General features: G+C 37.5%; 1 long non-coding RNA gene across 1 annotated transcript; it reads right to left on the bottom strand.

Annotated features, from left to right (window-relative positions):
- Nucleotides 1-3,608: 3,608 nt before the first annotated feature.
- On the bottom strand, nt 3,609-13,191 carry LOC116584053. Its single transcript, XR_004283040.1, has 5 exons — nt 13,153-13,191; nt 12,871-13,113; nt 7,549-7,901; nt 4,843-4,938; nt 3,609-4,460 (listed from the first exon to the last, which is right to left on the bottom strand). It is a non-coding gene; the product is annotated as an uncharacterized LOC116584053 (long non-coding RNA).
- Between the last annotated feature and the right edge of the window lie 490 nt (nt 13,192-13,681).

Raw genomic sequence — 13,681 nt, 5'->3', positions numbered from 1 at the left:
TGTATTGGATACAGTACTTGAAAAAAAGTGTGGATAACATATTATTGAGCTGAATGATTAGCAGAATGGCTTGAAAGTAGTGGACTTCAATTATTTAGGAGAGAAAACGTGTTATTGATGGAGTAAGATGGGGTGAATGCAGTTAGAAAGCTACTTCAGTTTGAGATGATGAGGGATTATTTACCTGATCACTGAATGGAGAGAAAAGCTGTTATGTTAATGAGGCATAATGAGTATTCACCAGTGACAAACATAAACAACCCTGTGCATGACCTCTACTTCCTTTTGACTTGAGTGGACTTACTTTATTAATTCCTTTGAAATACGTAAGATGATTTTTATATATTTATTTACTTACTAAATTATTCCCCCCAAAAGATTTAATGTGGATTGCTTCATCAAATGTACAAAAGTATAAAACAAAGTAGATACAAATAAAAAAGTGGTTAGCAAATCGAATAATATCGGGAATGGGGCTAATTTGTAAATTTGTACATCATTGTCTCCTAATTATGTGCTGCTGGTTAGCCAATGTGATTATACTCTTCTAGCAAATTCCCAAAAGGGAGAAACAATCTCGTAATTCTTTTACTTCTTTCAGTTAGATTTTTTGAGATTAACTCCATCTACAACTTCGGTCTGCTTTTGTACACTTTACATAGTATTTTGACAATTTTTATCCAATGTGTATAATTAATATCTTTTTAAAAAGATTTTGTTTATTTATTTGACCGAGAAAGAGAAAGAGTGAGCATAAGCAGGGGCAACAGCAGGCAGAGGGAGAGGCAGAAGCAGGCTCCCGTGAAGCAGGGAGCCCAATGAGGAGCTCAATCCCAGAACCCTGAGATCATGACCTGAGATGAAGGCAGACACTTAATGGACTGAACCACCCAGGTGCCCCCTCCAATATATATAATTGATATTTAATGTGACCATATCATTCCTCTGCCAAGGCTAGAAGTCTCTCAGTGTTATCTTTCTCATCATCACCATTACAAGTAGAGCTGTGCTTTCTATTAAATCAATGTTTTGTTTGTTTGTTGTTGCTTTTGTTTTCTGAAAATTTATTTTTACAACCATGCGTAATTTGGTACCACTGTTTCTTTGATGTTAATGATATCCAAGTATCTTTCTTTAATTATGACAACATTTTGTGCATTTTTGTTATTTATGATATATAGTGTCATCTTATTGCCTGTTAGTTTTTTCATGATACATTAGTGAAATATTTCAGGAAATGGGTTCATGAAAACTGGCAACTTTTCAGTTATTATTCTATTTCTATTTGGATTTGTCACTTTTAAAAGAATCACTTAAAGAACATATAACTTGGAATATTTTCCTCCTTTGCTTTCATTCTGTTTTCTTTTTTTTTTTTTTTTAAAGATTTTATTTATTTATTTATTTGACAGACAGAGATCACAAGTAGGCAGAGAGGCAGTCAGAGAGAGAGAGAGAGGAGGAAGCAGGCTCTCCGCGGAGCGGACAGCCCGACGCGGGGCTCGATCCCAGCACCCTGAGTTCATGACCTGAGCCGAAGGCAGAGGCTTTAACCCACTGAGCCACCCAGGCGCCCCTGTTTTCTAATGCCTTTCCAAATTATTTATTCACAGAGTTAACTTGCATTTTTTTTCAGAGAATGTTTTCAGGAAATGAACTATCAAGTGACTCTCCCATCGCTTTATTTTCTTCAAAATATTTCAAGTGACTAGATGATGATTTTCAGAGAATTTCAAAATAAATTAATATTTATTTCCAAATCACAATGTTTTCAAAATATTATCACTGATACACATTTTTCTGCTTATTTTTGACTAATTTTAAAATAGAAACTTAGTATTTCAGCCAATTCTTTTCTACCAAAATTGTCTCTTTGGGAAGTACACAATTCTTCATGAGTCACAAAAATTTAAATTCGTCATATATTCAAGTATCAAAATTATGAGGTAAATTGAATTTTAGTATTTTAAGGTTGGTATGATGTGGCATTTTCTGTATGTGATTTTAAAGTATATGCAGATTTACAGTATATAAAGTAAACATTTATAACAGAAATTCAACTATTTTTGCCAAACAGTAAGATACTTTGGTTTAAATATTTCTATTGATTCACGTCCGTGAGGAAAATGAAAACCATACATATATTTCAGCAGAATATATTTAATATATGGGGTACCTGGGTGGCTTAGTGGGTTAAATCTTTTGCCTTCGGCTCAGGGCATGGTCAGGGTCCCTGGATGACCCCCGCTTTGGGTTCTCTACTCAGCGGGGAGCCTGCTTCCCCCTCTCTCTTTGCCTGACCCTCTGCCTACTTGTGATCTCTGTCTGTCAAATAAATATATAAAATCTTAAAAAAATAAAAGAAGGTATTTAATATAGAGAGTTTGTTAAAAATCTGTTGGAAGCCTACATGAGCAGAAAGACAAAACAGAAATATTAGCCAGAACTAATAGCTCCTGAAAACAGGTCTGGGAGAACAACAACAACAATGAAAAGAATTTACGACACCACCACCAACAAAAAGAATTTACATTGTCAGATCCTAGAATCCCTGAGAAAGGGAACCACTGACCTGGAACTGAGATCCAGGAGAAGGAAATGTCATTTGTCTGTGGCTGGTCCCACTAAGAAAGAATAATGAGACTCACTCTAAGTGTCAAAAGAAGCTTGAGGAGAACTGCCTACATGGGTTGGAGAAAACAGCTACTGTTAAGCAATAATATCTGGGACATCAAACAGAGAAGGACGTCCTTCTCCCCTCGTCCTGCATCCCAATCTCCTTCTATGCCTTCTACTTGGAGCTCAGAGAACATTAATAAATAATCAGTGCACTGTTTTGGTTACTCAGCATTGGAATACATCATTCTACAACTGTGTTGAACTGACATGACAAATATAAACAATATGCCTCGGCCTAACAAAATAACAGTTCTCCTTCATATAAATGAAGTCTCTCTCACCTTCTCCACAAGAAGGTAGATGCAAATTCCCTGTAGTTATGGCATCCTCATCTTAGCCTCTGTCACAGTATGCATGTTTTCTCTCTTGTTTAGTTACAATCACACCTAAATATTGTGCAACCATAAAGTCAGTATTTTTTTTAAAGATTTTATTGATTCGTTTACTTGACAGAGAGGGAGAGAGCACAAGTAGGAGGAGCAATAGGCAGAGGGAGAGGGAGAAGCAGGCTCCTTGCTGAGCAGGGAACCTGATGCAGGGCTCGATCCCCGGATACTGGGATCACGACCTGAGATAAAGGCGGACACTTAACCGACTGAGCCACCCCATCACTCCCCCCTTTTTAAAAAAATATTTTCCCAAAGGCAGCATTGTACAATTAAACAACAATCTTTTCACAAACTAGTAAGGGAAATGGTAGAAGGAAAGAAAAACTATTAGCATTAAGAAACAAAAGATCAATAATTGGCCCAACATTATTTTTAGATAAATACAATTTGAAATATAGCCATAAAAGATCGTGAGTGAAACAATGAATGAATGATTAAAGGTAAGAAAGTTGTAGTTCCAAATTAAAAACTTGTGTCTTATTTTTGAGAATATTTTCTAATTATTTTTTAACTTGATGAAAACTTTGCACTATTGTAAAATAAAAACATATTTTACTATCTGAAACCCATGCTGTTATTATTTTATTATTTCTTACTCGCCTCTATTTACCATTGCAGAAAGTTGGAGGAGATACATGTATGCTCCCTCTTATCCATAAACATGCTATGTTTTTGATGAATAACACCACGTTTTTCTGTCTCAGTATTAAACTTTTGGAAGTAGCCACAAAGATGTTCTTCTTTACATCTGCCACTTAATTTACCATAAAAATGTTTCCCTGTTTCCTGTTATTTTTATTTAATATTCTATATAAACTAGCAATGATTGCTATATGTCATAGCCTCCAATAATACATTTAGGAAATTTTCATATATACTCAGCAACATGAATATAATAATGATATAACAGAATACTAAAGACCAAATATGTAGACTAAAATCACAATAATGTCCCTGTTTTAATTTTATGGGCTTCTACGTAATATAATGATATGAGAAGTTACTTAATCTACTAATGGTGACTTATGCTGCATAGTCATACAAATTTTCTTACTGGTATGGTCCTTTCAGTTTTCTTCCCTCAACAGATAAATAGAAAAAAAATTCACACTTTTGAACTCAGTTTAATTTCAAACCACACAACCATGAACTCTTCAATCCCAGGAAGTGATGATCACAGAGGGAGCTCATCCTTTCAACACAGAGTTGAAGAATTATTTTGCTTTGTGCAATTCTACTGGATACATTGTGACAGATCTTCAATTTCCATTTATTTTCTAATCAGAAAGAGTCATTTCCTTGGCACTGGCACTGGTCTGAGTAGTTCCAGAGGAAAAAACAGAATCAGCAGGGGCAAAGTGTATGATATTTGAAATTTCATTCTTTATTTTGCTGAAAAATTAAAATTAAAGTTTATTTATTTATCTATTAGCAGATTCAAAGCCATCTATATAAATATATATAAAAGTTCAGTGGCTACTATAAGGATGTTTGTAGGCTTTGAAGCTTTTTAGTTGCTGCTAGCTATATCTCACTCAGTTATACACTGAGTGAGAAAGGAAAGGAGAAGAAATAAAAATTCCAAGTAGAAATAAAAAAGTGGATAGAAAGTAAAAAAGAAAAAAATATATATATAAGAAGTAAAGAAAAACTTTTATCTAGTGAAAAGTAACTTGTTCTAAATTCAGGATGTCAGAAAGAGTTCATGTTTGAGATTATTCCACATCTCAGAATATATTATCTTTTTTTTCCCCCCATATTGTGAGACTTTCACCTGGAAGAATATTGGCATTGGTGACCACTCTTATTCATGTTTATCTTCCTCCTTTCATATTTTCTTGTGATGACAGTAATACTGGTTGTGTTGTAACTAAGTATATGCAAAGCAAATTATAGGATTATTTCACAGAAGCATCACAATACTATGAGATAATTACTATTATAAACTTCATTTTTTTGATTAATTTATTTACTTGAGAGAGAGGGAGAGCAAGGGGAGGGGCAGAGGGAGAGAGAGAGAGAATCCTTGAGTAGACTCTCCACTGAGTGGGCAGCCTGATGCAGGGCTCGAACCCAGGACCCTGGGACCATGCCCTGAGCTGAAACCAAGAGCTGGTCACTCAACTGACCAGGCCACCCAGATGTCCGATAAATTTCATTTTAGATATCTGAGGATTAATGATGTGAACTAATTAATCCAATATTGGATGTGTCTTAAGCCCCAAATGTGCCTGCGAGTCAGAAAAATAGGTTCCCTCTGAGCTGCCACAGCCCTTTCCGTAAGCTGTGGGTTAGTAAGTAGAGCTTGGGCTCGCTGTGACTTGATTCCTTGACTGGAGACACTGGTACAGGGAAGAGGCTGAACAACTCTGTATGGCAGGTATCCCAACCAACAACTAGTTATTGGGAGAACTGGAATTCAATGACTCCAAAGCTTGTGTTTGTTACTACTCCGTTCTTCAGATTGTCCACTAACTTGAGCCCATACTTCAAATCTCAGATGGGTTGTCTCCCTTCCTCCAGTTTCTTTCCCTAAGTGACCCCTTCTGAATTGGATATCTCTCCCATGAGCTTCCAACATACCTTATAGATATTTCTGACATACAAAAGTTATCAGGGTGACTATGACTATGAACATGTATATTCTTCTCAGTTTCCGTGAACATTTCTATTGTCTCAAAACCCAGCACAGAGACGGTCACATTTTAAATTTTTGATCAACATGGGGTGCCTGGGTGGCTCAGTGGGTTAAAGCTTCTGCCTTTGGCACAGGTTATGATCCCAGAGTCCTGGGATCAAGCTTTCTGCTCAGGAGGGAGCCTGCTTCCCCCTTTCTCTCTGCCTGCCTCTCTGCCTACTTGTTTTCTCTGTCTGTCAAATAAATAAATAAAATCTTAAATAAAAATAAACTTTTGATAAATATATGTTGCATGAAAGGAGTTGCATCACTCCCTTGGAAATCTGCAAATGTATGTCAGGAGCTCCCAGGGCCAGGATATGAATCTGAGTCTGAACGTGTCAAATAACATTAAAAAAATAGAGCCATACAAAAGGACGATTTCTTGGACCAGTCTATCCCAGTTGAATGTGTGATGGAGAACTGACAAAAGCTTGATGAGCCTGTGAAGCAGAATCGGAGGCCTTAAGTTCCTTCTTCTCTCTCACTGTCCCCTCTTTAAATCTTTCTTATGCTCCGTTTCAACTTGTTTGTGTTTTACATTTCACTGAAACCAGGGGATATATTTTTATATAAATGAGGCTCAAGTACATATTGACTTTAATATATAAAAACTTTAGACTGTAAACAACCCAAAATACCCTCAAGCCTGCATCTATTTTGCTCTTTCATATGACATTTAAAAGAAAGATAAGAAAATGGAGTGTCATTTTTTTGAAGTCACTGCTCAGTTGACATTTCTAAATAGCACAGGATTATAACAATATTAGATATAACTTGACTAATCATCTTATATTTGACCTCAGTTTGGGAGCATATTACTAATCACATATGATCAAATACTACCACTTTATCAGTTTTAAAATACCCCTCAATAATAACATTTCCATGAGAAATTAAATGTTCTATACCCATGCTTATTTATGCTTGCTTATGCTATGTAAATATATATATGTATATATACATACATTTTGGGGCCCATTATTTCAGAAGTCAAGCTATTATACTTTAAGTGGCTAACATAAATGGAAATATGGGTAAGGATATGTTTTGTTTGGAGCATTTCAATATGTTTGATTCTCATTCTGTGTGTGTATTAACCAAAAGGTAAAAAAAAATCCACCCAAATTTCCGTATCTCATGGATATTCTACCCTTGAAAATATTTAGTGGGTGTGCTTCCCACATAATTAGAAAGGGATCTCAAGTCTTGGTGGAATTATACATAGAGGGGGGCTTTAACTAACACAGAGAAATGTGTGCTATATCCTAATTTTTAAGTCTTTACCTTTTAACTGGCTTCTTCCCAGCAATGTACAGGTAAAGGGTATATATATATATATATATATATATATATTTTTTTTTTTTTACAATGAGTAAACTCTTTGTGCACCTCTACAACGGCAAAAATGTATGAATAACAATTATCCAATAATTAGCAAAAATCAAACTAATAGCATAAAAACTGATAGCACAGTACACAAATTTATATAACTCTTACACCGGCATTATGCTTACCACACACTAAGCACTATTTAGATGCCTTATACACTTTCATTCTCATATCAACCCTATAAAGTAAATTCAGTTCTTACCCCTATTTTGCACATGAGAAGACTGAGCCACAAAGAGGTATGACTTGCTTAAGGTCACACAATAAGCAGTTGTCTGGATTCACACCCAGGCAGTCTGGCTGCAGAATCTGTGACCTTGTATTCTCTTCTACCTGTCTGGCTTTGTACCCAAACAAGGTAATACAAGTAGAAGAGAAGTATTTAGAAGTACCCAGGAGGATCTTACATACCCATCTGAGCAATTTCATCAGCGCAGGAACAAAACGATAAGGATTGCTGAACAAATGTAGCCAATTGCTTGTGGCGGAAGCCAGTTCAAGCGTGTGATGTCCATGCAGTAAGGCTGCGGTTGCAGACTAACCTGGAAGGTGCGGTGAACTGGTCGGCCAGGTTTGCCAGGTTTCTATTTATGTGGCATCCGGAGCCGCTCTCATGAGGAGAGGGAGCACCTGCCTTTAGAGGAGTAGTTTCCAGCACAGAACTGGAGTCAGCATGCCTGGGTTTGAAGCCTGACTCTTCCTTTTTATTTGTTGTTATTTGTGTGGCCTTGACCAAGTCATGGAATCTTTCTCAGTGTCCTCATCTGTGAAAAGAGGTTAGAAAAGTACTCGGTTTTTAGAATTGTAATAATCAAATGGGTGAATGCTAATCAAGTATTTAGAACCACGCTTGGCTCAAATCAAGTGCTTTATAAACATTTTTAAGTAAAGATGAATTTAGTGGGATCAACCTTGACTCATAGAAGAGTATCGTGCTTGGAAGAAGAAATGATTGTAGTGCCATGTGGTTTGCTGTTGGTGTTAATGTAGAGTATGAAATCAGCCCTGATACCTGGCTTGCTATAATGTAACACAGGCTCCTGGGGGTGAAGGAAGGTTTGAGGGAAGGGTGTAAGCCTTTGGATGCCTGACCCTTCTGCAGTGGGAATGTCCTGGAAGCTTTCTCAGCCCAGGCCGCCACCTGTGATCTAAGAGGTGCATGCTTTGTCTATAGGCTATATTTAGGTGACCTCCTAGAGCATGCAGATTAGAATATCTTATCTTTCGCAGAAACAGATCCTCCGAGTTTCAGTAAGACCCCTTGTCACACATCAGGTGCTTGATAAACAGTGATAAAGATTTGTGATTACACTGAGGAGCAAAGAGTCTTTGTGTCTGCTCGTTGACCTCCTGGTGTTCTTCTCTCTTGCACTGCAAAGTCTGGAGCAATCTTTCACCCGTCAGCACAGGCTTAGCAGGCCATTCCCAGCAGTTGGTCACTCAAATCCTTCTCTGCCTGCTTCATGAGCTCCTATGCCATTACTGGAGAAAATGTTATGTACCATTTAAACGCACCAGTGGTTTTACCAAAACACTGGTAGAATTGGGGTGAGGGGTGAAGGTAGCTTTATAAAGTACAAAAGGAAAGATAGATGGGTGCCTGGGTGGCTCAGTGGGTTAAAGCCTCTGCCTTCGGCTCAGGTCATGATCTCAGGGTCCAGGGATCGAGCCCCACATCGGGCTCTCTGCTCAGTGGGGAACCTGCTTTCTTCTCTCTCTCTGCCTGCCTCTCTGCCTACTTGTGATCTTTCTCTGTGTGTCAAATAAATAAATAAAATCTTTAAATTTAAAAAAAAAAAAAGGAAAGATAATCCTGGCTTCTGGCCTCAACATACCAAGTGTGTCTCTTGCATGCTGAGGCGTAGACCACTGGGGAAGGTCCTGGGTGGAACTGAGGGAAGTGTTGGTGCCCTGAGAGCCAGGGCTGTGTAATAGAGCTCTGGCAGCCCCATCACCCTGCGGGCAACAGCGCATGTGTAAAACAAGGCCCTCCGCCGACCATGGGGGCGGTCAGCACCTCAGTGGAAACAGTAGGGTTGCAGCCTAAGGACCATGTGGGAGAGGTTGGGATCCTCATGCTTCTTGTAAGAGATCTAGTAGAGAAACCCCAACATTCTTCAGCACCAACTCTATTGTATACACTCAGGAAGGTGCTAAATAAATACAGGTTAAAAGCAGGGTTCCTCCTTTATGTAGCTTTCAGCCTCATGGGTATGTGGGTGTCGGGTTATGCAATATTTTCATCTAAGATAATCGTCGCCACACTCCTTCCCATGAGGTGTGTGTAAGCAGCAATCATATCCTTGTTTAAGTTTCTTATTAAAAACGAATTTCAAACTTAATTTGAGGGCTGTCACCCACGTACTGGATGCCGATATATTGAAGACCTAGTTTTGTAACTCGCTTTGTCTGATGTTCTAGAATTTAATTCATTGTATTCCTTGGACTTTAAGCAGGAAAACATTTGAAGAGAGTTGTGTGGGGAAAGGGAAGGAGAGGAAATTTCTAAGCTCAGAGGGATGAAAAAAGGAAGTGAAAAAGAGATAATAAAATGGATGAATGTGAGCTTTATTGCAAAGATTTTAGAAGGTGAAAGCAAATGGTTCATGAAAACTCAGCTCCAAAAAATAATCACTGGGTGTTATTTGAAAAGTATACCCTTTGATCCCTGGATCTTTGGAGTAAAAGCTACTCTGCTGTGATAAATATTCTTTATGTGTCCTTATTTATGGGTAAGTGTTCTTTATGTGTGTGCTCGCTTAACACTTTTTCTCATATATTAAGTTTGATGGTTTGATGACACTCATAGTCTCAACTAAAATGATAGTAGATCTTTTCTAGGTTTGAAAGAATTCCTTGTCTTCCTATTTCTGGGTGTTTTAAGGACCTGTGTGGCTGATGTATTAGTATTCATTCATCATTTCAAATACATTTTGCTTGATATTTTTTTCCTGGTGACCAAAGAATTTGAAAAACAAAGAACCTTTGATGAAAAAAATGAAACAAAACAGAAACATCATCCATGATTCCACCATTCCCAGGCAAAAAAAAAAAAATATTTTCCATTTTGACATTTTCCTCCTGTTTATTGGTTTTTGGATGACACACAATAGTACAGGTCTCTCATTTAAAAACAAATAAAATATGATGAAGACAATTGGAATTCAGGTACTAGGATTCGAGGCCAAAAGGCTGGCAGTGAGAGCTGCAAATCTGAATCCTGGGTCATAAATGTAACGGAGAAATACATTAAGCAAGCTGAAAACATTGAGCACTCAGAGGGCTGCCAGGTCAGGATGGTTGGGGGCCGGTGGTTTGAAAGCTACTCCTCCTGCTAGTTTATCATCTACACTTCAGTGATCTTTATGGAAATGACCAATAAGCCAGCCTGGTACAAATAAGTCCACTGAGGTAGTTCTTAATACCCATTCTTATCAAATTGAATCACCATGGAACTAATCTTCTGCAAATTATTTCAGAGAGTTGACATTTTATGTGCACATTAAAGCTTCCTGGAAAGGGCCCATCAATCTGGATAGGGGCACAACTGATTCCTGTCAGGTTTCAACTTGGTATTTATTAAGCAAAGTCTGTGTGTATCCTTTAGCACGGAGCGAAACGTGGCCATCCTTAACTGACTGAAGGTAGAAGCAGTAGGAGAAAAGAGAGCAGCTAGGAAAGGAGAGAAAATACAATCGTATTTCAAAGAACAAATAAGTATATTTAATAACAGTTTCCCAGCATTTTAACTTCAGATACGTGTGTCAACATGGTTTAAAGGATTCAACTGTCAGTAGTGACAGATTTGCTTTGTAACTACTTGCTTCAATTAATTACAACTTCTAAAAGCCAGTGGAAGAAATAATTACTGTGTGAACAGTAGTACAAAAGCAGAAGTTCTCTAGGTATGTCTGAACATGTAATAAACAACAAATTTATCTAACACCTTTTCTGAGATTTAAATAAAAAAACACATTTTTGATGATGTACCATGTCAGAGGTATTATCTTAGGCACTGTGGTGAAACAAGAAGATGTATAAGACACAAGAAATTCATTCAGTACTGGAAATTCACAGAGGATAATAAGGTAAAAGACAGAGTTTATGGGATGCCATACTGGGTGTCAAAACAGAGAGAGAGACACTTTTTAGCATATTATTATTATACACAATCAGATCAACCTATGTCTTATATAATTTATTTACTTATAGCTTTATAAATTAAAGATACTATCCCATGCATTTCCTTTCTCTTTCCCTTTCTGAATCTTCAAAACAATCCTGAGATATAAGTGAGTTACTACTGTTACAACTGTTATTCAGGAAGATACTGAGGTTCACAAAAATACATACCTCTAATTTTGTGAAATGTAGCTTTGACTCATTGCATTATAACTTCTGGACCAAAATTCTTACCACCATCCTATGTTGTTGCCCACGTAATATCGTGTGCCAGGAATACTGGGGAATTATCAATTTTAAATAGTAAATGTATTCAAAGAACCCTTTACTAGCTGATGAGATGAATTTTTTTTTCTCATTTTACATTACATTTCATATTATATAGTAAATGTAGTAATTTCCTGAACCTAATGTTTATATTAATATATCCAAACTAACACTGCGTACATATAGTATTCATCCCTACACCCCTCCCATTTCAGAATTACTAAGCTAACTATGATCTCCATATCATTAAATTCTATAGGTATTTTCATTCTCACTTCAAACAACACTGACTACATTCATCAATTCCCTTTCTTTCCGTAATACTCTCTTTCCCTGGATTTTCCTACCTCTTAGATCACATGGGTCTCACTTTGTCTTTTCTTCTCAAATGCCTGGGTTCCTCAGGTAGGTTCTATACAGTTTCCCCCTATACTTCCTCTCCTGGGAAACTCATCATTACTCACAGCTTTAAGTATCAACTATGTACAGATAACTTTCAAGTTTACATCTCCATGAAGGCTGACCTCTGTAGACCCACACCTATATATTTGTTTAATTCTCTGATAGTTCCTCTTGGATGTTTGAGGGATGCTTCAACTCAATACTTCTAAAATTAAATTCATCAACTTCCCCCTTTCCTTCCCAATCATGCTGGCCCAGAATTCTATATTTCAGATAATAGCAACAACCATTTAGCTAACTGTAAAAACAAGAAGCCTAGAAATCATCCCTCGCCATTCTCCTATGCCCCTCATTCAATCCATGACTAAATCAATCTCTCTCTCTTTCTTTTTTTTTTTTTTTACTAAATATGCTTTAAATCTTTTACTATCTCTCTACATCCATCATAACCACATTAGTTCATATCTGAACTGCTGCAAAGATTTTCTAACTTCCAAAATTTTGACTTGTCCCACCACCTTCCCCTACTATGTCCTCTAGAATGAACTAGAGGTATCTTTTTTAGAATGAAAATACTATTATATGATTATTGGTGAAACTTGCCTTCCTGCTTAAAACTTTCAATGACTTTCTTAGGACAGAAAACAAAAATCCTTAATATTGCCATGCAGGGCATGTCATGGTCAGTTTCTCACTTTCCTTTCTCTCCTCCTTTCCATCACTTGTCTTCAACTTCCATTTCAGGCACAGTGGACTTCCTTCTTTTTCTCCTATGCACCATGAGACTTCCTACTACAGAGCAGAGACATTCTCCTGCCTCATCAATTGCTCTTCCGTTTCTTTGTCTGATTCTTCCTAGTCATCCTTGCCATCTCAACTTACTTGTCAGTTCTTTAAGGAAGACATCACCAAGTTCTGTAGCCTTATGGTTTTGTAAAGCCGTGTACCTTTCAATTGCAGTGTGTCCGGGTCGCGCCCCTAAGATGGTGCCGGCTACATAGCCCGAGCAGCAGGGACAGCCTAAAAAACATCCGCCCTGGCCACACGTGACCTCGTGCTTGTCACATGAACACCGTATGCCACCACTGCCTATGAGCCCCAGATACCTCCTGTTCACGTGAACACCTCTGTGATTGGCTGTATACCTCCTGTTCATGTGAACACCTCTGTGATTGGCTGTTATGCCCTATATAAGGCAAGGGAAATTCCCCACAGCGGGAGGAGAAAGATCGACCAGGGAATAAACAAGAGCTTGTGCATCTACCTGTGTGTGTTGGTGTTGCGTCATTTCTGCAGGCAGGGAGAGCGCGACAGCAGTGTACTTTCTTTATCTAGCATCTTGCTCACATTATATAGTGACGCTGAGTATAGTTCTTAGACAATAATAGGTATCTGGTAGTGCTGTTGTTGTTGTTGTTTTTGAATGAATGAATGTATGGATAATACATGCAATCACATATGACCAAATCTAGTGTCCTAACCAATGTACCTAGAGTCTCCATTCTATAAAATTAATTTATATATTTGTGCCATATATGTTTTATATTTTTATGTTTGATTTAGGCTCTGATTTGGTAGAGTTTATGCCTAAAGTTATCATTATTATTATTTGTATTGTATTTACTATCCCCTGGTAAGCCTTTTTTCTAAGTTCTCATATTTTTGCCTTTGACTGGAAATCATTAGTATCAAC

Source organism: Mustela erminea, chromosome 2 (genome assembly GCF_009829155.1).
Source record: "Mustela erminea isolate mMusErm1 chromosome 2, mMusErm1.Pri, whole genome shotgun sequence".
NCBI lineage: Eukaryota > Metazoa > Chordata > Mammalia > Carnivora > Mustelidae > Mustela > Mustela erminea.
This window is presented reverse-complemented; position numbering and strand designations above follow the sequence as displayed.